General features: G+C 43.0%; 1 long non-coding RNA gene across 1 annotated transcript; it reads left to right on the top strand.

The window, feature by feature from the left end:
- Positions 1–821: 821 nt before the first annotated feature.
- LOC139793296 (uncharacterized) lies at positions 822–23802 on the top strand. The gene is made up of 3 exons (XR_011724575.1): positions 822–1036; positions 20442–20595; positions 23687–23802. It is a non-coding gene; the product is annotated as an uncharacterized lncRNA (long non-coding RNA).

The raw sequence follows: 23802 nt of genomic DNA, 5'->3' as shown, positions 1-23802 counted from the left end.
TTTGACTCAAAAAAAACACACCATGCATCTTTTATTTCCTTTGATAATTTGGATCCGTTCAAATTCATTCTGTGATATTTCAAAGAGAAAAGAGTATAACAAAATTTGGGAACAACAAGGGTGATTGCATTGGAAATAAAATTAGCAGTTTTATTTTATTGCTTAAGGCCTTCACCGCGGAACAATCTGTGCAACATTGCTGAAAGCCAAAGAAATCTTAACACAAAGAGAGTCAATGGCTTGATAAAACCCAGACCTCCCGTATTATGCAATTAAAGGTTAGACAGGGTGATAAGAGCTTTAATTTACCTTTGGGAGATATTAATCAGATTTTGGATTTACTTTAAATGAGCTTCCTGTGCGTTTCTTGCTGGGTGAAGGTCCTTCGGTGTTTCCTCTGGTGCAGAGAAAGAGAAAACACTTTCCCAGAGCAGGGCAAACTCCACAAGCCCAGATCTGCTATCCAAACTCTGTAACTCTGTACTTTTTTTCTTCTGGGGGCCAGGAAAGCCAGCGGTATGAATTCCCACATGTGCTAGTTCGATGTGAGTTCTGCTATTATTAATTATTTATACAGCACCGTGCGTGTGCAAGATTCTTTATAGACAAAAGATAATAACCCCCAAGAGCCTGCAATGCAAATGGCCCAGTGGTGCAAACACTTCTTTAGCTTTCCTAGGATGTACTACCTGGAATAATCCAAGGATGTCAGTGGGCTACTTAGGTGCTGGTAAGTGCTCTGCTGGGTAGGAAGTGTTTGCAGGATTAGGCTGTAGTTAAACCATGACGTGACCGTGGGTGATGAGGGAAGGGAGGGCAAGTGTTCCAGCAATAAGATCATGCTGTTGCTTTGCTCGTAATGAAGGTGTCAAGGGGTCAGGGCAATTTTAATGCTTTATGGTATTTATGATCCTGTTACCAAGAAGGAACAGCTCAGCTATACAGGCCACACGGAAGAAGTGAGCTCCTGAGGAGGAAGGCTTCCTTCGGATGGGGGAGAGGCACAGCCTCTTATGTGAGGAAGAGGACTCCAGAGGTAAGGAGGAATGCACAAGAAGAGACAAAAACCATATGCTCAGAAAGTCTCCATCCTCTCCTGCAGCTAGCATGTGTCCACCATATCCTTGAAAGCCGCTTTTTTTCCTTTCCTTATTCTTTTTCTTCTTCTTTTTTTTTTTTTTTTTTTAATTTTTTAAAAGATTGAGGGCATTTTCAGAAGTTTCCCAGTACATTTCCAGCTCTTGGCAAGACCCAGCCACATCTGTGACATTTAGCTGATAGCCTCCTTAGTGAAGGGAAGGTTGCCAATGAATCCTTGTGCAACTGTTTATGCTACAAACCAAAGTGTGCAACTGCCAGTTTCACTCTTACAACACAGAGAGCATTTTTCCTCCTTAATTGAAAGCGTGGAACACAACAGAGCCTTTAAATACTGAGAAAACAACCAGCTGAAACAAGTAGTAAGAGAGACATCAAGGATGACAGGCAGTAGGCCCTCTGCCCGGTGAGACACAGAGCCAGGGCATGCTCTATTTTTAAAAAGCAACCTACAGACTTGAGGAAGATTCTCAGGTTTGGGGAGCATGGGGAGGTTGTTCCAGGAGAACTTCAGAGAAATATATCCATGGGGAAGGTGCTGCCTTCAGGGTAAAGGCCCAGGGTAGCTGTGGGGTTGGGATGAGGCCCCAGAAAAAGGCAGCCAGGGCTGAGTCTCACTGGAAATCTGTCCTGGGAGGCTTTCTCGGGGGAAGAATTTTGCATAAAAAAGGTGGGGCTGTCACTCTGCAGGCATAATCCCACCCCAGAAATGGGGTGAGCTGTGGACTGGAGCATCAGCTCCTCCACACCACCAAGTGCTATACAGAAGGACTATAAGACTGGGGAAAAACCTTTGTGGAGGTAGTGTAGGAGAACCTAAACTCACTGCAGCTTTGGTTTTCTGATGGGGCCAAGACTTAAATCTGGCAGGAAATAATTTTAATTAAGAAAGTACCAAAATTATGGAAATCGTCAGGAAAACTCAAGCAGGAGATTACTTTTCAACCACTTTCTGTACCCTGAATATTTTGAGTTTTCAGCATTTTGTGGGAAGTGAATGGGTGCCACGATGGTTACATGAACTGAGAGACACCTCGCCCCTGCACTTGGAGGGTGAGGATGGCACTTGCACAGATAGAAACATCACCAACCCTCACTTTTCTGAACCCCCTCCCCAACTTAATCCCTCTGTAATTTATGAGACTTTTCTCTTTCCTGAGCTAGCCTGTGACAAGTGACTAAATTAATTTCCATACATTTTTTAAAGTTTTAAATAATTCTGACAGATCTCAAAGTGCACTTGAAGCAAACATGCGTGTAGGAAGATCCATAGATTACAGAACTTGGGTACTCTGAATTTTCTCTTTTCTTTTTGGTGTTTAACCTGTTCCAGACAGTATTACTGTTTTCTCTTACAAGTTTCACATTTTTTCAACCTGAGTTTTTATACTTTTTTAGTAATATGCTTTGAATTTTACATAAAAAGAACCGGTGATGTAAACAGCCAGATCTTCCTGTCTGACAAATCTTTTACATATGAGAAATGACAAACTAACCAAGAGATGGTCTGCTTCTGAGCTTGTTTTCCTTACCATACCAGCCAGCTTTTTGATGTAAAAACCCCGTAGATATTTACTCAGTGCATCTGACACTTGAGATCAGGCTTTTATTGGTACAAGGTACTCCAGACTGTCAGTCACAGCAAAATGAGCCATTGTCCTCACAGATAATAAGCATTCCTCTCCTCTCGCAGGGGCATGTTTTCAAAGTTGCTTCTGACCTCCAGCACGAACGGTGTCACACATACTTTATCTGTAAGGCATGCAAAATAACAGGAGATGCTCCACCTGCTTACAGCCAAAGGGAGGGCTGATGCTTCACAGGTCTAACTGGTGGCTCCTTGTCCTTGCTGACCCTCAAGAGGCAGCTCTTAGTAGTGGGTAGGTGCTTGACATGCTTGAATCAATGCTGATGAGTCTTTCAGCGATTGTGACTGGGTTCTTTGGAGGGGAGGGTCCAGAAAGTTTGAAAAAGATGCAGTAGTTCTGAGGGAAGAAAGGAACAGCCTTTGCAACTCAGCAGATGGCTGTGGTGCTCCTGCCAGCAGCCCTGGGAGCATCACAGACACATGACACAGCCATCACCCAAGGGGAAAATACACAGGGAACCTCTGTCCTTGCCTTCTTCCTTTTGACTCTTGAGAGTAAATGTGACATGGGAGATCACCTTAGACCAGGCAGATGCAGCCTCTGAGCAAGCTTCAGCTTCTCCTAACATCACTACAACACAGCAGCTACAGAATTTTACATTAGCCTTTGCACTGAATTGCCAACAGAGATCCCAAGAGATTCAGTCTCAAAGTATACATAAAGAGGGAACATTGGATGTAATTTAGCTGCCGTTGCCCGGTAATTCCATAGATCCCTTTGACTTGTGACATTAAATATATGGAGCAAGCATATGAATGGATTAACATACACCATCCTATAATTAGCTATGTTATTATATTTGCTAAGTAGTTGGGGGGAAAGGGGCTTGTTTGCCATCTGTTTAAAAAAGCATCTCTCTTTCCACTGAAATCTGGATATAAAAAAATCCAGACATGTGGGCATGACTGCCTTACATACATTACTGAGATTATTTCCCTTGAGTTAACCAAAGACAAGCATGATTCATATATCAGTAGAATGTTGTGCAAAAATGCACATAGTATTTTTTCACATAACGTTTCTTTCCTTCCCATTGTAAATTATGAATCAAGTAAACACCATGAATTACAGAGTTTTGTTGGTCTGGGGTTTTTATTTTTTCAACATGACCCTAAAAACTACGTAATGGAAGAGTAATTATACCAGGCTGTATGGTAAATTCTTCCATGAAAATTAATTTTTAATCCTCCTCTTGTCGTCATGTAACCACATAGTAATTTGCTTAAATTTCCCTAGAAAGCTTGCAATAACTGAACTATGATTTTAAAACCCAGATACACATGCACACACATGTACACATTCCCAGTGACTAAAACCAAACCATGCTTGAAAATGAAGAGGGAAAAAATGGCACTTGTTCGAACAATGATCCATATTAAATATTTAATCATTAGCCTAAGTTAATGTGGAAAGTGTCTTTATGAAAACAATTCTAAAAAAGCTTAGAGTAAGACCCTAATTCACAAACTCTTCAGCAGGGCTCTGCCATTCACTTGAGTCCCTTAAAAGCTTGAACTGTGAGAACACAAGAAGAAGAAAGGGTACAAGAAAAAAAACCCCAACAGTCAGGGTATTTGGTTTTGTTTTTTTTTTCCTTGTACCCTTTCTTCTACACTGAACTGAAAGACTCTAGAGCACTGGAAGCCTTCCAAAATCCTACCTGAGCAGTAACATGAGTTGGTAGTTCTTTATAGAGCCCTACCTTTAATGCCGCATTTCTTTAGAACGATGAGCAAGCATTTGTGATTTCCCATCAACCACTTAGCAATACCCAGACCCAGTGTTTAAATAGCTTTTTTCAAAACAGTCCATATGTTAGCAGTACAGAAGCATAGCTGAAAACAAAGGAACCTGAATCTGAGAAGTTTTCTTATTTTCCTCAGGCTACCTGGAAGGATGTTCGGTTAAGTCAAGGGCAGAGAGATACACTCCAACGTTATAATTATGAGTCTGGGACTCATTCTTACAGCCTTAAGGATTTAAAAGTCTCAATTAAGCAATGGAGAAGGCACGGCATAAACCAAGAGGAGAACATAAAGGGAAGGGAGCTGTTAGGTACATTGAAGTCATCAGAGAGGGTTAAGCTTTCAGCGTGGGTGCTCTGACTCACTGCCCGGAGGAGCTCAAGGGGTGATTATTTATACAGCACATTAACCACACAGGAGTATATAGGAGGTCTAAAGTTCAGGAGCTGAACATGAATACTCCCCAGAAGGCGTGGAGTTTGCATTGCTTTCTCTTTGCCACTATCCCCATGGCCCCCACAAGCTCCTCCAAGCCACATTATAGAAGACCAAGAAGCTTTCTAACTTACACCAGCCAGAAACAGCTGCTATGAGTGATCCAGACTAAAGATTTTCTGGCTATGATCTCCTCTCTGGCAGTAGTAAAAAACAAGTTATACATTGGCTGTTTGTCCCTGTATGGAACAAAGTGGCCAAGATAAACTAGCTGGGTATTCTTTGCATGCAAAAGAGAAAGGAAAATTAAGACCAAAAAAGAAACTCCCTACTAAGGACCCTCATCCATCTGTTTTTCTTTAAGGATGCTTTAACATTAGCTAAATATCATTTATTTACACCTGAAGAAGTTAAATGATCTTGTTCCCATGAACTCTCTTACAAATGCTGTCCTGGCCTGTGATTTATATAAAAGTAGCTGTTCCCTTAATTTTATTCACAATAGCTTCATTCTTACCATATGAACCTGCTTTGTCAGTATTTGCTTTGATTTATGGAAGATTTCAAACTACCAAAATAACTATCCCTTTTCTTTTCATTAAAGCTAATCCCCACAAAGACACTTTCATCTGCTGATTAGTCACGCCTGAGAGATCCTTGCTAACCAGAGGCTAAGTTATTGATGTGTTAAAGATGTAATCTCAGAGACTCAAGACCTCTGAAGAAAATTCAACGTGTTGTTTGACGGTGTCAGAATTTAACAGTGTCTTACCTTATTGAACCGTCTGGGGTAGAACATGCTCAGCAGAGTGGTCAAATCACTTCAGTGAAGCTACAGGCAAGAAAGGCCTTGTTAGAAAGTGTCTCAAGTTTACCCAGACACGCTGCATTACAGATCATGAAGAGAAGAGGGAGGGATTTCCAAAATACTTCAGGGATGTGGGACCCCCACCTCATTCAGCAGGAAGGAAACCGAACTCCAGCGTTTCTCCAAATTGCACCCAGGCTTCTGAGCCAAAGAAGCAACACATTTTCCATAATAACCTGCACATGATTCTGAAAAATTCACTGTCATATCTGATGTTTCCCAGGCCTTATATTGTTTGAATGTTTGTTTAGAAACCATCTAAGCAGAACCTTCTTGAACATTCTTATGCTTAGACAATCCTGACCACTGCAAAACAAAACTTTGGACCTGGCCATCACTGTCTCTAAGTGGTTTTACATTTAGATAGTGACAACATTATATATTAGCAGCAGTTTTCTATGAAGTTACTGAGATAATAATAAAAAATATTTAACTTACTAGGTGTGCTAAGGGGAATAAGGACTTGTGGAGCACTACACCCTGGCTTAGAGCTAAGGGAAGTCTTCAAGGCTAATCCACCACGCAGCAAGGAGGTGGCTTGTGTTACACTTCAGAAAAGGGAATGTGACAAACCTGAACCTCCAGTTGCAGCAGTCAGCACCTCTCTGGCACAGCTGTGGTAATGGCTACATGACACGTTTAAGTTCATCAGAATACATCCCTGTCAAAGGTACTTCACAGCTTCCTCAGTTTTATGTTAATTCACAGCTGATACTACATTATCTTGAACCTAACAGCTTTGTGCTCTTTAGGAAATTAAAGGTGGGTGAGACCTGCTCTAAATCCCAACTGGCTTTACAACTGGCATGTAGAGTTCTCCAAGTAACAAGCAGCTTAAGTCTTGTGTAATCACTTTTTAGGGCACAAGCAACTATTGAGCTCCCATTATTCATAATTATCCAGCTCTTATATGACCTGCTTCACTAGGGTCTTCTCCATCATCTGTGGATGACTGTAGATTAATGACAGCAGTGGGGTGGGTGATGTACTTGCCACTGTCAGCCTGGCCTTAAAATGGGTTAGCCCATGCTCCTTGTTTACCCTTTTATTTCATGTCCTGTGCTAGAACACATTGATAACGCTTTTTCTCTCAGCCTTTTACTCATAACCTTCATTTGGATGATGGATTTTTTTTTCCCCATGGTTGACATTTCACCCAAATAATGTTGTTGTCCCTTATTTTGCAGCATCTGTCCTTGCTGTTTAGCAAATCTGTGAGCCAGATCAGAATCCCCCTCTCCTCATGGACATTAAACAGAGAACAGAATGTATAGGGTTCACAGCAGCCAGCTTTCTGCCTCCTTTCTAGCAGCTGCTTCTTCATCTGGTGTATTTCTGGGAGGATGGCATCTAGTTCCAGGGCAAATACTGCTCCTCTAGGAATGTTCTTGGAATCCTCTGGCTGAGCTCAGTCTGTGAGCCCAAATCCATTAAACACATGTCATAGAATCATATAAATTGGTCCATTGCTAATTTCTGCTGCAGTATGCCAGGAACACAAATTTCTGAGATCCTCTTTTCAACTGAAATGACTTCTTTTCACTCATTTAATTTACCTTTCGGCTTTGTCCTGGCCAAATAAGACCAGTGACTGCTCCACACAGAGTATCAAAGAGTTGCTCCATCTATGCCTGGGAGAGGAACAGAGTTGAACTCAGCACCACAACCAGAGCTGTTTCTGCAGATTAGCTGCTGGATGATGCCCTCTGAGTGCTGTGTCATCCCTGTGCTTGGTATTGTTTTTGTAGTAAAAATTAAGCCAAATGAGCCTATCAAAGTTTCACCCTTTGTATATATCAGGGGTTTGTATTATCTGCAGTTGGGACAGTGTGACCTTGGGCTGCATGGAAAATAAAAAATATTATTTCAATGCCAAAACTAGATCAAGTCCTCTCTGGATTGTGTAAGGTTCACTGCTTGCATTTGTTCTGTGACTGCACATTTAAGGCAAAGGTTTAGTTTCTATATGTTGTGCAGCCTAAATGGAAGATTTAAGAATTGGACTTCCACATTGAAATACCTTTATTTCTTCACTTCTGGAAAATGATAAATCACTGTGAGTAACTGATCAGATTAAAAAGCACAAAATCACTCTTAACCTGTATATGCCAAATTCCAAGGCAATTAGGCTATTACTAGTGAAGAAAGACAGCACAGAGGAAAAACATGTTTTCACTGTGACCTGGCAGTTCACTGACTCAGAGACAGCCTATCTGTACCAGATCTGTGAAGCAATCCAGAATTTTTCAACCAGCTGGGATGGATAAAACCGACACACAGGAGACAGAGCCAATAGTGGTATCTCACAGAGGCTGTAGCAGTTCTCAGAGTAACTAACAGGTGCTGTTCCAGTGGCTTTGAGTGATCCTACTCTAATTTTGTTCTAATGAGAATGTTTAGTTTCCATCCACATTGACTGTCCATAGACCTCTGATTATGGTGAGTGGGTCGGTTCTGATTACAGAGTGGTTTTTCATCCCCATTGCAGTGCTTGGACAATCATGCACTGATACAGTAAGGAGAGTGCCTGCCTTCTTACTTTAGCCCTGTCAGTCCTGTCCATGCTGATACTGAGGAGAGCACTCACCTCCTTCACTGGTATTTTGCAGATCTCATTTAGAACGAGCAATTGCTTCTTTCTCAAAGGAAATCCCATTAATAAGTTTGTGAATTCTGATATATATCCCCTCCACAATGGCTTATCAGCCAGTTCTCTTCTTGTTGGCCAAGATGATTTTACAGACATACCAATAAGATCAAGTTTCTTGATAGTATGATCAGAAAGGTACCCATCAGGTGGCCTTCTGAGTCCTCATTTCTTCTTCTCTCAGGTAGCTTCTCTTTAAAGAGAACTACCTTGGAGCAGAAGGAGCCCTACCCTGTGGCACAGGTGTCACTTGCAAGAGTGAAACCTCCTCCAAGTGGTAAGCAAGTGCAGCCTGAATAGCTGAATGCTTCTGTGTCCAAGTAGCCTGGCACACAGCTAGAACCTTCTCCTCTGCTGAGAAAGCATACTTGGGTCCCTCAGGTTCAAAGCAATCTTTATCCATGCCAGGTAAGCTACTGTCTGCTGAGTGCTTGGGCATGATCTTTTCCCCTCTTCATTTTTTTTTTTTTCCCAGAAGGTGTGGGGTTTGTCTCCAGTTGTTTTCTGGCATGTCTCCTGTAGTCTTCCAGAACATGCTGGTTGTATGACTAATGAAGTGGAGGTTGAATCAGCAAAACAATTTTACTTTGCCTGTGTATAAGAGCTGTATCTATAGTAGTAACTTGAACTGTGCCAACCCTGAGGCCCACAGGCATGTTCTAGGTATATCAGTACTGAACTATTCTGCCCACCAAAACATGGAATTAGGCATATTAACTCTACCTGACTGATCTGGCCCATGGCCTGTGCCATCTCTCAAAACATGCTGGGAGGATTATAGGAGAATACTACCTGGCATTAGGAGAACTGTGCCAGGGACCCCAACAACATAAACACGTTCCAGTGGCTGGGAATGGTATTTGGTACTATTTACTTTACAAACACAAGAATAGCCAGCATGTCCAGAATAGATGTCTTCTATTCTTTTCATTACACTCCTCAAATAAACTTGAGAAATTTTTACCCCTTTCCTAGTCTGGAAACTTCTAGGTTCAAGATGTAATCACTCAAGGGTGGTAATTCTTGGCTGGTAAGAAGTAGTTCTGGACAGCACTTTCTGGGCATTTCTGTAAGTAACACTTGATCTCATGCAGATGTATAGAAAGTCAACATATTTGAGAAAGAATTTGAAGAGAACTTGAGACAGAGCACAAAGGTTTTTGTTTGGTTTTCGGGGCACATTCAGCACTTAGTAATATGGCTGGAAGTTGTGACATCCTGCTCATATTTGGAAGCCTTTGGAACAGGAATTGCTGGTCTCGCCTCTTGTTCATACTCTTGGCTATTCATGGCCTATAAATTGTGACTGGCTGTTGGCAGACTTGTAGAGAAGGTAGGGTGAATCATACTTGTAGTGTGAATGTGTCTTTTCTTCCAGGATGTTCTTTCACTGCAGAAGTTCATAGCTTGGCCTAGGGAGCCTGAAGCTGATGTCATGCTGCCTATATAATTCCTGATGTAACTTATGAGTTCACTGGTGTATTTATCCCTTTCACGTGCCTTGACAAAGAAGAACAGCTTAAGTGGTTTCACGTGGGCACGTTGAAGCCTTGCTGGTGTAAGCACTTCAGGATGGTATAAGCTATCTCTTTCTTCAGCAACAGCAGAAGATCTGAAATGCTAATATGAATCCATGAATGGTGGCAGAGGTTTTGCCTGGTGCCTACTCTCTGGCAGAATTAGTAGGATATCTATAGGCTATGGTGTTTCTGCTCCCCCACTCCAGTTAGTGCTCAGTAAAGTGCCAGAATAACTAATTCATTGCTCAGGAACTTGATGCCACTTTGCCAGAATAATTAGTTCATTGCTGAAGAACTTCATATCACTTTTCTTGCAGAACTCATACCCCATACAAGGCATCGATTCACAGCTCTGAGTGCAAGTACAAGAGGGCATTCCAGCTGAGACTGGGAAAGAAAAAAGTATTCACGTTAGATTACTTAAAACCAGTTGATGTAGAGCATTTCCTCCACCACCCACCAACCCAGTTAGTTTTGGATTCAACTGATGAACACCTGACTGAATGTGCAGGACATGCAACACTCACAGTGTACCTAAATGTGATAAAATTCAGTTCTTATCTCCATGTAAAAAGGCCCCAGGCTGTGGATCACAAATGTAAATGAGTGCAGCTGAATGCTTTTCCATTTTTGCTTTTGTTTTTACCAGGGGGTTTGAAGTGTCACATTCTGTAATATAACTTCCCTTTTCTAGTCACAAACAAATGACATCTGGCCACTTTCAGTAATAAACTTGAAATGAGGGGACATTTCCTTTTAGCTTCTTGGGCTCCCCTCTTACTGTTCAAATTCCTACTAGAGATGAGGAGAAGGAAAATTTTTTAAAAAAACATATTCTCCTAATGATTAAACTCACTGACCAAAAAAAACCTTTCCTTTGAGCCTCTGAGTACTATTTGCTACACACAATATCAAACATCCCGACAGAGTTTATATTTGAGGAGCTGTTTGCTGCTCCCACTCTTGTTCTTACATCATCCAGGAAACGCTTGCAGGAAATGAATGCTCAGCCAGCCTTCTTCTCCCTCAACACCTTGGGCTTACAAGCCTGAGACAGAAAGCATACAAGGAAGAATGAAGGTGCAGGAAGAGCATTGGAGAGGCAGGCCAGACACTGATAAATCATAAACCTTAATTTTCCTGCCTGGCACAATGTTCAATTTTCTATCAGGAGGTGCTTCTGTCAAATAACCTGGGTTTCACTGAGGAGGAAGGAAGGTTTCACTGCCTATCCCACGCAGGGGCTTGTCTTACAGGGTAGTGTAGGCTGGGTCTGCTTTTTGTCTGTGTCATCTCAGAGGGCATTTTCAAAGCAATACAAAGAAATGAAATACCTCTCTTCTAGTTCATGTGAAAGTATGGGCTCCCCAGCCTAGATATTCTCATCACTGTAATGATGTGGAGTGGCTCATTGTCCAGGTGGAAAGAGTGGGGTTTTGAGCAGACTGGCTCAACTCTCTTTCACCCAGAAGCAGAGAATGGCTGATGGTATCAAGATGAATAAGAACTGGGAAAGATGTTGTGAGCAGTGGTAATGAAAAACTCTTTTCTTCTTCAGTTCTTACTCACCAGAAATACCAGATGCCTCATTTTAAAGGTTAGATTGCTCAGGCCAAGCCACTGGCAATGGTGCAAAGTGTAGTAAGTCCAGAAAGGGCAATTGAGTGACTGTAGAAGGAACTGTTTGTCCTCCCCCTGATGGTCTGCAAGAGCTTATTTCAGAGCTGACTCAGGACAAGAGAAATATTTCCTATAGTTTCTATAGCCCAGAGAGTGAGTGGCACAATCCCCTCAATCACACCTACTTAAAGGTTTTCTAGATAAATGCTTTCTTCTTTCTGATGAAAATATTACTATATTGAGACTGATTTCTGTTGAAAATATTGAAATTTGAAATGGAAACGTACCAGTTCTGACTCTGTTCCTGCCTGCCCACCCAGTCAGATGCCTGTTCAGCTCCCTTGTATCTTCCTTGGAAGGTGCAGGAGTTCTGTCTTACAAAGTGCTCAGGAAAGCACCTTTCAGTTTCAAAACACTAGAAAGTGCCACAGCAAGAGTCTAAGAGTTTTTTGTTTGGTTTTTGTTTGTTTGTTTTTGTTTTTTTCAAAGCAAAGAAGCAGCTATCACCAAAGTAAAGCTAGTGGGGACTGCTGGAGCCAGAGAGATGTTCAGACTTCTGGACTGTCATTATCAAAATCTGAAACAAGATTCTTTTTTTTTTTTTTAAAGACTGGTAGTTCACTTTCCCAAGAACTCACAGAACAGCAGAATACTCTCAAAGTTTCAATGGAATAGGAGGCCAGTTTGTGATTTTCCTACTAAAGGTCCCTGGCAGGCTACACCAGCCTGGGTAAGTTCCCTGAAATGCCTCTGCTTCCTTCTCAAACTGTAATGGGTGAAGTGGCTTCTCAGTGCTGTTGTGGGATGCAGAGTCTTCCAGATCTCTTTAGATGCAGCCCTCTCCTTTGGAGTTCAGTTGGATTACCCCTAGACTTGCCAGGAACACATTCCTCTTTGGGAAAATGCAAGTGGACCTCCTGTGGCACATGGGAGAAATTCCCTGCCCTGATCCTATTGCATCCAATAAAGATGGTGAGCATTCACCTGTTGCCAGCATGTGGACCCTGGGGCAGTACCAGACTTGAAGGCCATTACAGACTCTGCTGTGATTACTGATTAAGCTGAAACACCCACTGTAGAAGGCAGTGAGCTGGCAGGTCTGCTGATGCTAACATCATCAGGTCATATTTCAACCCACTTCCACACCCATCCTTATCTTGCAGAGGTCCATTAGGAAGGGAAGCTCACCCCTGGGGAAAAAAAAAAGGTGACAAACCCAAATAGCAAGAGTAACAGAGTCACGTGCTGCAGCAGCTGGCATGTGTAAGGTACACAAGAGCTGTCATATGAATCACAGCATTATTGCAAGGAGTGTAACACTGGGGACAAGTTTATACACAGTATAAACAGTACACAACTCTCCAAAGCACTGGTGGCTTGTCAGTGCCATTGTGCAGTCTGCAAGATTTTGGATTATCACCTGGTAATGGATGAGAAGAAATATCTAATGCGGGGGTTGTTGCTCCCTGGCTGCCCTTGCTTACAAAGTTTGTCTCTTAGCAGGTAACCAGCCACCCAACACTCTGAAAACCACTATATGATGATTATTGAAACCATCATTATATGATGGTTATTGAAACCATCATTATAATGAAGACAAGCTGACAAAGCTGGGGTTCTTTAGCCTAGAGAAGAGATCTTACAGTGTCTTTCCAGTACCTACAGGCACCTACAGGAAATCTGGGGAGGGATTTTTTACAATGGCAGGCACTGATAGGATGAGGGAAAACTGAAAGAGTAGATTTAAACTGCATATTAGGAAGAAATTCTTTCCTGTGGAGAAAGTGGAACAGGTTGCCCAGGGAAGTTATGGTCAACTGCTTCATTCCTGGAAGTGTTTAAGGCCAGGTTGGATGGGGCTTTGGGCAACCTGGTCTAGTGGAAGATGTCCCTGCCCAGAGCAGGGGGACTGAAATGATCTTTAAGGTGCCTTCTAACCCAAACCATTTTATGATTCTCTAACAATGGACTGGGTTTTTCCTCTGTTGCTTTCCAAGGTTGTGATCCTCTAAGGCTTGTTCTTCTCATAGCTTCTCTCTGCCACAAGTTCTTCTGGGAAATACAGTGCGTGATCTCCCAGGACAAGTCCCATTTCAAGGTCATGCTGACTTCTGTGGTGAGACAAAGGGAAACAGAGCATCACTGGTTAGAGACAGTTCGCTGTAACCCTCCACATCTGCCTGGGGACACAGGAGCTCAGGCCGTGTTGCTGAACACGGGTCGATGACTTCAGAGCCTGTGTGCAAGCTGTTCCCATCTCCAGTTCAGAGGGGATGCTCCGGGAGTCAACTTAGCTTCCCAGCTTATGAGAAGTTCCCCCATAGTTTACATTTTCCAATATTTTCATGGTGACTAACAGTGTTATTGAACTCCAAGGAGGACAATCTTCCTGGCCCTGGGTGACCAGCTTGCATTACAGGTCCCATCCTTGTCTCCAGCTCTCCCTACATGCAGCCTGTTGTCTGAATGCTCTCCTTGCCTCTGAACCATTGTGGTCCTGTGCTCTTACAGGCTGTCCCACACCTCCCTGACCTGCTACAAAAACTGTCTTCAAAAGCTATCATCCCTCAATTTGCTCCTAATGAGAGTAGTAGATCAAAGGAAAAATGTGGCTTGTTGGATGTATCAGAGAAGCCCACAGCATGTTCGACGTGAGCACCATTCCGGTTATCTGGAATCAGGATTGGCTGTGTACAGTCTCCAAAAAAAGGGCTTGGCTGAGGCTAGAAAGCCACCTGGGATAGTTCTGGAGGGGAAAGTCTGACCTTGCATGAAGAGCAAACAAACACAGAGCTGACACCAGCACTTCCAAAGGCTCCGAGAAGAGCCTGGAGCAGAGAGGGTACGTGGACAGGCTCAGGGGGGCTCCTTCCCATCCCCTCACGGTGCACAGGGAGCAGGATCACTGCCTGGCTTGGGAAGTCTCACAATGCTCATGCATTGCCTGAGTGGCACAGAAAAGTTTCTATGCTTAAGGTAAAATGACCGAAAAAAAAGGTCTGGGAGGATTCTTTTATAATCAAGATAATTTTCTATCCTGCAAGTGGGAAAGCAGAGGAACATTGCAAGAGAAGCAGATTTTGTTAAGCAGATTAACATATTTACTTAAAATAAAGATTGGGCATATTTGGAATTCTAGGATAATCTCACTTTGCTGGTGACAATAGAAACAGTTCAAGCCTCTCTGCTTTCTGTAGTTCTCAAAGTAATACTAATCAGTTAATTCATGAGTTTATCTATAGTGTACATAAAAAAGATATACATGCTAACATTTGGGTCCAGGTGGTCTAGTGATCGGCCTGTTTTGATTCAGTGACTACATGGGGAAAATGTATTTTAAAATACACAATTTGTCTTCTTTTACTTAATTGCTTCACTTTTTTTCTCCATATGGCATCTCCCTTTTATTTTGCCCATCCAAAAGCATCAGGGTCCAAATCTCATCAGGGAGGAGACTTTTAAAAACCTTCTCCAGTCTCCACTTAGCCTGAAATATCAAACCTCTGTGCCCTCTCAACAGCAGCCCTGGTGCTGTGCCAGAGCTGGAAGCAGTAGAGCCATCCCTCAGGGACCTTAAGCTGTGCTGAGCTTGGCTGGTTCCAGTCCCAGAGGTGTCTCATGTCATCTGGTTCAGGTACCTACCAGGATGGGTGTTCACCTTAGGATGTAAAGTCATGCACAGACATTTGCCATTCCTCATGGTCTTGGCTCAGGGTTGGCTTTTTCTGCCCCAAATCCATGTTAGCACCCTGTGCTAAGCAAGTTGGCACAGGACCTCCTCAGCATGGCCCCCTCCTTCCCATCAAAGCAGAACCATCCCAAAGGTGGCTGCAGGATCACCCCAGCATCTTGGCCCAGAAGTTTATCTAGAGTGTCCTCTTAGGAGGAGCACCCAGAAAGCCCACAGCATGGCAGGGCTACAAGGACCCAATGCCTCCACAGCCTGTGTTATCTCCAAGCTCTGTTAATGAAGGTGGTTGCTTTGTTTTCCTGTCTGTCAGCCCAGAGGGGAGCTTCTTGGTATACACATTCCATGTGGGACTGGTGACTGATTTTACCACTGCAGCTCAAAGTTGTGGGAGTTTCAGGCCCCCCCTCCCAATCCATTAAAAAGCACATGGAGCCCAGTGGGGGCTTTTTTTGGCTACCCAGCTTGGGTGCAGCATGTCTGCTAGCCAGCAAGGGGTCATTTTTTCTTCCTATTGGGGCAGATCTTTCCTACAACTCCTTTCTACCCTACTCTCTTGCAACTTAAAATTATTTCCTCTTTTTGAGCTTTGATGACAGCTGAAATCTCTCAAGAATTAATGAGAAATAAATACCATAGCATTCTCCTATAGGAAACGTGCAATGGGTTTATGTGCATATGTGTGTGTGTGTATGTATGTACACATGCACACACAGAGTGTACCATTTCAGCAGGGGACTTTCTACTTTACATTTTACCCAGGCTAACACTTGCACTTTAATACCAGATATCACTGCAAGACATAATGAGGGTCATTAAATGTATTTATTAGCTTATTAAACTGAACTGCCTTCACTGTTGCAGCTGGCCTGTGTTTTATAGAAACCCCAGCAAATCCCCAAACTCACACAACAGGAGCCCAACACACTTTAGCTGATGACAGTGTAAATATCAAATTTACTAGGGCTAGCAAGTGGCAAACACAGTTTTGGTATGTTATTTAAAAACCTGCCATGAGGCATACTACGTAATTCTCAACTCATAAGGGTAGAATTGCTTTGGAAGGAAATATGAGAAAAATTTGTTAGATTTTAGTGATATTTTCGGGGTTACAGTTTAGCTATAAGCAGTCAGGAAGCTCTTAGATACTAGCTGCAGGTCTGATCCAATGATTACTGAAGTGAGAGGAAAGACTTAAGCTGGTTATGGGGACTGAACAAATAGAGGTTTTAAGCACAATACACGAGAAAGATATACTTGAAGTGCTCATGTCGTTATCAAAATCTATATGGAAAATGAATCCATATTTTTAATTAAGTTCAGGCAGGAAGAGAGAGAGCCCAGTGGGTGCTGGCTGTGTAAATGGGGTTTATCTCTGTGTGTGCACCTAAATGCATTTTTGTTTTTTCAGTGGACAGCACGCATGCCTTTCTCAGAAGCTGTTGTCTGCAATGTGGCTTCCTCTCTGATTTTTGAGATGTGGAATGTTTTTTCTTTCTCCCTGGGGTTGCTCACCCCACATTTGAACCATTTGGGGGACTGCAGTAATGGGGTCTTCTCAGTGCCCGAATCATGGGTGGAGGCAAGTGTGGTTCTGCTGCTCACCACCTCCTCCCGGAGCCTTGGTTGGGGGGAAACACTGCAAAGGAGCCCAGCTGCAGTGAAACCCCCTCTGTGGGACTGGGCAGACCAAGCAGGGAGCTCTGCCCCCCAGAAAAGTCCCTGGGGCTGGGTGGGTGAAGGCAGAGCACTCCAAGGGGGTTGGGATCCTGGAATTGAGCCAGGGTCATGCTGCTCTTCAACTTTCTGGTCATCCTGCACCTGCAAGGACAGTGGAAACAGCTCCAACACTCTCAGACATTTCTTGAGCTGTTCCTTCAGGGAAAAAACGAATGGGAAGTCCCTGGAACAATGGATAGATGCAGTATCAGCCACACTTTAGTCCAGAGATGGGTTTGCATCACCAAAAAAGAAATCAGAAAGAGATTAGTCAAAAGGAAGCATGCTTTGTTTTTAAAAGCTCCTCTCATCCAAAGAGCCCTTTCAAACCTGGTCAGGAGGAGGCTCCCAGGGCACTGGATGAGCAATGCAGGCAGGTGAAGACAGAAAAGCTGCTCAGCTGCCATGAGATAGCTGTGACTAAGAGTGATGACCTCACAAAACCACCGTCTGCCTTAATCAAAAAATAATAAATCCTGTGTCCCTTTGCACTCCCATTACGAGGAACTCACAAATGGTTTTGCCTCATTTTCCATAAAGCCAAAGGAAAACCCCTGCTGAGGTATTTTTACTCTCACTCTATCTCACTGTCCTGCTCTAACACCCACAGTTCTCCTAAAGATACAGTCACTGCTTATTCAAAGTTCAAGTGTAGGGGGACCTTGAGCTGTTCTGCCAAAAGCTTTCCCCTTCCCCCACCACCCCCGCCCGAATCACTGGCAGCAAGCATAATGGCAGAGGGTGTCACATTCTTCTTACTGTAATTCCATAAAGCAGGCTGGGATATTTTCCGAGATTTCTTGTAAAGCTGGATGCAAGCAACTCTGTATGTGTGTACATGTGCACACAGCCAATTGCCAGCAAATCATCTTAAACTCACATTTGGAATATTAATGGCCAATTTGCCTGTTTTCTCATGATTAAGAGTGGGTATTCAAGTTATAATTGAAGATTTACTTCTCCAGGCTTTGTTCTTCCAAGCTCCAAGCTTGTTAAGTTTCATACAGGAACAACAAAAAAGTGTATCCCAGATAGCTGAAAGGCACGAATTATAAGTACTCACACCCCTATATACACATTTTTATAATGACTTAGACTGACACGAGCCAGGAAATTCAGACTCACATGGCCTTATTTCATACCTTTGAACACACAAACTTGTCTTTCCATAGGGCTACATTTGAAAAATAGCCAGCGGACTTAACCCCAAATTTCTGTTTATCCCTGATTATATTGGCTCTTCCTTTTTCAGCTTTATCTTTTACAGCCTTTCTTGCTCATTTTTCAAAAGATAACACTTTGAAAGAGGGATTGAGGAACCATTAGTCAGTTTTCTATAAGACCAATGTTATTTTGGAAGCATTGGGGTAATTTTTTTCATGTCAATATACCTTAAGCATGTATATATTCTTATCAACACAGTGAAAAAATTTGTAATTATGTGGTCCAAGGACTCAACAGTTAAGAAATTCCAGAATAAATTGCTTGCACAAGCCCATTTACTTCTCTTACACTTATGTACAGGGAGGTGGCTCCCACATAGGGTCGATTCCCATTCACTCTGGCTCTTGTCCTTATCAGCTACCTTTGCCCTTCCTGTCCTCCTGGGTCACTGTCACCTTGGCCAGCCAAGCCCAGTCCTTCAAAGTGCTCATCAGATCATGACCTCTCAGCCCTCTCATACCCGTTTTTTCCACCCTGCTCTTAAGCTCCTGGCATCTCAAACTGAGACAGCAGATTGAGATAAGATATTAGGAAGAAATTCTTTCCTGTGAGGTGGTGAGACACTGGGACAGGTTGCCCATAGATGTGGATGCCCTCTCCCTGGAACTGTTCAAAGCCAGGTTGGATGGGGCTCTGAGCAACCTGGTCTAGTAGAAGGTGTCCCTGGTCATGCAGGGGGATTGAAAGTAGATGGCCTTTAAGGTATCTTCCAACCCAAACCTTTCTATGATCTGGTTGCCTGAGCTTCTCAGCGTTTTGAGATTGGAAGATCTCTGGTCACAGGCAGGGAGAGGCTTACAGGTCTGGCTGGCCTGACCTAGGCAAAAAAGCAAAAAAATTGAATCTGCAAACTGCTCTGCCACTTTATCAGTGGGGCATCAAGATGCAATTGTTCCCTCCTGGCTTCCATTGAGTGCTCATCTGGCCCACAGGAAAAGAAAGAAGAAAACTGGGTTCCTGACAAAAAGTGGATCTTTCTTCTAGGGAACAAACCTGAAACTTTGACTGAAGAAGGGGCAGTTACCAAAGCTGTCCCTGCATACCAAATGGCTTCTCCCACCATGCAGCCTCCCCAACCTTTCCTGGGCTGAAACTGGGCCAGAAGCAAAGCAGGGGGTCAGGTCAGTAAAGCAGTATGGAGAGGACAATGGTTCCACACCTGTGGAACGTGTCTGAATTCCTTCTTCTGTATTTTCTTTTCCAATTCAGTGAGCAGACAGTTTTAAAAAAAAGCAGTACCAAGGCTCCCCAAAAATGAGCTGCATTCTTATGGCCCTTCCTACGTTGCCTGGGAGATTCCTGCATTGCTAAATTTGTCCAGAAAAGTGATTCTGAGAAAAGCCTGAGGAGAGGTAGTATCCTGAGCTGAGTGCTGGCTGACAGCAACATGAAATGGAGCAAAAGGACTGTCACCTGCAGCTTGAGACCTCCAGAGAAAGCATAGTTTGGGAATTTTTTTTGTAAGTAAACAGGATCGCCTCAGAGAGACAGCTGACTCCATCTTCTCTTTCCCATGCAACACCTGCAGCTCCACAAAATTTGGCTGAAGTTTGGGTCAAACAAAAGGCTAACATTAATATCATCAAAAGTAATGTAATGAATTTAACTGAGTGAATGGTTTCTAAACAGCCCAAGGTCTTCTGGGCTGTGGACTGCTGGGATTCTGGACCTGAAAGCTTGTCAGTCTTTTCCAGAAATGCCAGTGGGTGTTAGAGAGGATATTGAGTATATTCTCACCGACAGCTTGGTTGACCCTGTGCTCTCAGAGATCCTAGAAAGGCTTTCATCCACATGGGGACATTTCTAGTGCCCAAAAAAGGGCTTGACAACTTCAGCTCTAGCTCCCCATTTCCCACCAGCAGTAACTGAAGACCGTGGTCCTGGCATTGCCCACTCTACAGCTGAACATAAGGAGCACACAGGATTCACATTCTGGAAAGAAACATCTCTAAATAAAATCCTGAGTATTCCCTAACTCCATATTAACTTACTTACTTTTCCCAGTTCCTTAAGATGCACTGATATTCCCAGCTTTGCTCACAGCATCTTCCAGAGCTCTACCAGTTCCTCTCCATCAATCTGTTTCTTAGTTTACACCTCTCAATATAGATATTCTCCTAGGCTGAAAGGATGCCTCCCGTGCCTCCAACCCCACACTTTTTCATAAAGCTTAAAAAATCCCTTGCTGATAAAGAGCAGCTTTTTGGTTATTCTCTCTCCTTTGGCAGGTAAAACAGCCTGGAGGAACAAGGAGCTTTCTGCCCTCATGCCAATGGAGGCACAGCCTCCCATCCACTGCTGCCAGCCATCTCCAAGAGGACAGAATAACAAAACAGGTGCCTCTAAAAAGCCTAGGAAAGGAGACACTCTGTGTTAATTCAGGTAAAAGATTAGTTTACAGTAGTTGCTTTGTGTGATTGGGAGCGCTGGTGGGGTAGAAAAGCTGTGGAAGTCTTTTTCTAGCTTTTCAGTAGAGTCAACATCATTTGGTTGAATTTAATACAGTACCACTTCTGGCAAATGTGTGCAAAACTGCTGTGAGCAGGAGAAAATTGCTTGCTGCCAGGGCAGATGTGACACGGAATAAACCGTGTGGTTTGGATGCATATTCAGGGTACTGAACAATTGGAGAAAAGGCTTCAACTTTTGTGGACTGTGTGTGTATTTCCATACTCTTTACCCCTCTACAAACCCCACACTACAAGCTGTATTATTTCAAACTGAAGAGAAGCAAGAAAATATTCTCAGAAGCATCTGGTATGTGCAGGAAATAACTGATTTAAAACCTAAAATCTCTTTTTTAATCTTTACTTCTAGCCCGCTCAAGTTTCAGTTGTTTCAAACTTTTCAGACTTTTCAGACTTTCCTAAAAGAAAAAAACAGAAAACAAAAACCAACCAAGCAAAAAAACACATAAAACCCAAAACCTGAGCAGCAATTTGAGCTTATGTTTTGTGTAAAAGTCTCAAGTTTGAGCTTGTGTAAGTATTTTGCTTTATTTTTGATTCAAGGCACAAGCTGCTCAGTTCAATAACAGAGCTCACAACTTACCACATGGTTTGTCCCTATAACCCAGGCAGTTAACTGAAGGATCCATCCTATTGAGCTGTTTTTATTATCCTGTGTTTTGGGTTTTTTTTTCCTTTATCTCCCAGCAGAGGAGTTTTTCAAACCCACTGATACACTTTTTGTGTATTAGCCACTGGTATACTGAGTGCACAGGTGCTCTGAAAGCCATGCAGTATTAAGTTACAGAATAATTCTAATGTGATCTTTTGACTTTTGGGCTTGATTGTAAAAAAAGACCCAACAAACAAACAAACAAACAAACAAAAATAACCAAACAAAACAAAACAAGAACAACAAAAAAATAAAATAGAAGAAGAAAAAGCAGCAACTGACTATATTTCATCAGAGCTTTCCATCCAGCAAACAAGCCAGAGGAATTTCTTAATCCTGCATGTTTCATTTTGGGACCTTATGCGTAATATCAAACAGATTAAATGAATCATATCAGTCCCTGATTCAGCATATGCAGCCTTTTGCTGCTGAAGTTTCCCAGTAAATCCATCCTTTTCCCCCCAGTCATAAATAAAGTCAGGAGTGGAAGATTCCCTTCAAGGATATTTATCTCTTTGACAGTCAAACAGGTGGCGAAGTTAATGCTAAATCTCAAGAGAACTTGGCTGGTAAGAATGGCCCTGCAATAACTAACCAAATGATTTACAAGGGACTAAATTGCCAGATTAGGCCTTGATAATTTTTCAACTCTTGACTTCATTATTACCTTGTGGATCTGGATCTTACATCACCTCTAGGAATGCCTGGGATCAAATTAAAGTGGAAACACCTGGCTGAAAGTCAGTTCAAAATACAGATTTAAGAACTAGGGGGCTATTTTTGTGTGCTGGATCTGCTTCTCATGTGTAGTAGACAGCTATAAAATTCTGTTTCTCTGTGTTTAAGCTTTGTTTTTAAATGCCAGTGTACCTTGCATATACATTTGCTGATAAACACTGCTCTTTGCAAGCACACTCACTGCTTAAGACAGCTACAAATCTGATCTGTGAAGTAGATTTAGCAGTTAAATGAAGTATCCAAGTGAGGCAAATTGCAAAGACTTAGTTGAAACTGAAGATTATCATCCTGGTCTAACAGAGTAGGACTATCTAGGGGAGGAGGCAGAAGTACTCATGCAGCAAGGATTTGCAAAGAAGAGAGATGATCCAGTAGCTAAGATGACATGCAAACCATTTTTTTCAGTAATGTGTGAGATCCAGATAACATTTATTACCAGGAATGTGTAGCCTGAACAGTGCAGTGCAACATTCAGACACAGTGCATCAGTGATTGACTGGAGACACAGTACCACTACACAGTGCTATTTGGGGAAGGTCTCCTGCAAGCCTTTATATTTTCCTCCTCTTTGCATCTCAACTCTCCTTCTTCAGCACTTCTGCTCAGCTGGGGAGCTGCAACAGCAGCCCCAACTCATGGCTAGGTGGCACATGACTTCAGCACTGGTACAGGACAGGCAAAGCCACAGGACAGTCAGACCCCTTTACAGAACACCAGGTAGAAAGTCAGCATTTTGTCTAGTCCAGACTGTTTCCAGGCCATCTAATGAGAAGGTGTGTTTTTTTATAGAGTAAGAGAGAAACTTTTTCAGGCTTATTCTGCTGCTGCTGGCACACAAGCAGGGGGTGTTTCAACAGAGAAAGCCTCCACCTCCCAGTGAGTTCCACTGATTTACAAGAAGCCTGTCTGGATGGCTTCAAGTGACAGATCCTAGGCCTAGCAACCTTGACTCTTGAAAAGCAAGCTGTTCAACCACAGCTGCCTTGTGGAATGGCTTGGCTTGGCCTGGAGCCATTCCTCAAGATTAGCACTGCACATGGCTGCCAACACTGGTGGGCACAATGTGCAGTTCAGAGACCAGGGTACTGCTTAGGCCAGGAAGGGTTTGTCTCCATGTTTCAGCAACCTATGCATTGCTTTGTTCTTTTTAAGAGGTGAAGTTCTTCCACGTGTGGTGGCTTTCTGTTTGGAAAACAGAAATGTGCAACTGGCTCCTACCTGGGGAGAAGTCAAAGGTGTCTGACAGAAGAGGGAGGTACTGCAGCTACCTGCAGACACTGCTCTGCCCAAGATTCCTAACCAACCATGTACACCCCTGTTCTCACACATGTATCCTCACACTTTTTCTGTCAGGTGGAATGGCTGTTAGGATGTGTTCTCTGCCTATGGCCTTGTGTTTCATGTTCCTGGGGCCTGAGATGCTTTCATAGGGCAATGCAGCATGAGGCTATAGCAGAAGTTTGGGCTAGAAAAATAATCATGCATGGGCCAGCCTGCAAGTGGTTACTATCTCTCCTGGGCACTTGAAACGTCTTGGTACAGGCTGGGAGAAAAGCAAAAACACAATGATGATGATGATGATGATGGTAAATAACTTCTCTTTTCCCTTTGGGAGAATGAGACAGCAGATGGGGAACTCTTGCATTGCCCACACAGTTTGGTTCCTGCCACCTCTGAGGTCAGACCCATCACCCTTGGCAGGGAGAGGAGATGAGGATGCAGCACCTCAAC

The sequence above is a fragment of the Heliangelus exortis genome, chromosome 2 (assembly GCF_036169615.1).
Source record: "Heliangelus exortis chromosome 2, bHelExo1.hap1, whole genome shotgun sequence".
Classification (NCBI taxonomy): Eukaryota; Metazoa; Chordata; class Aves; order Apodiformes; family Trochilidae; genus Heliangelus; species Heliangelus exortis.
The sequence above is the reverse complement of the archived record's forward strand: the minus strand, read 5'-3'. Positions and strand labels throughout refer to the sequence as shown.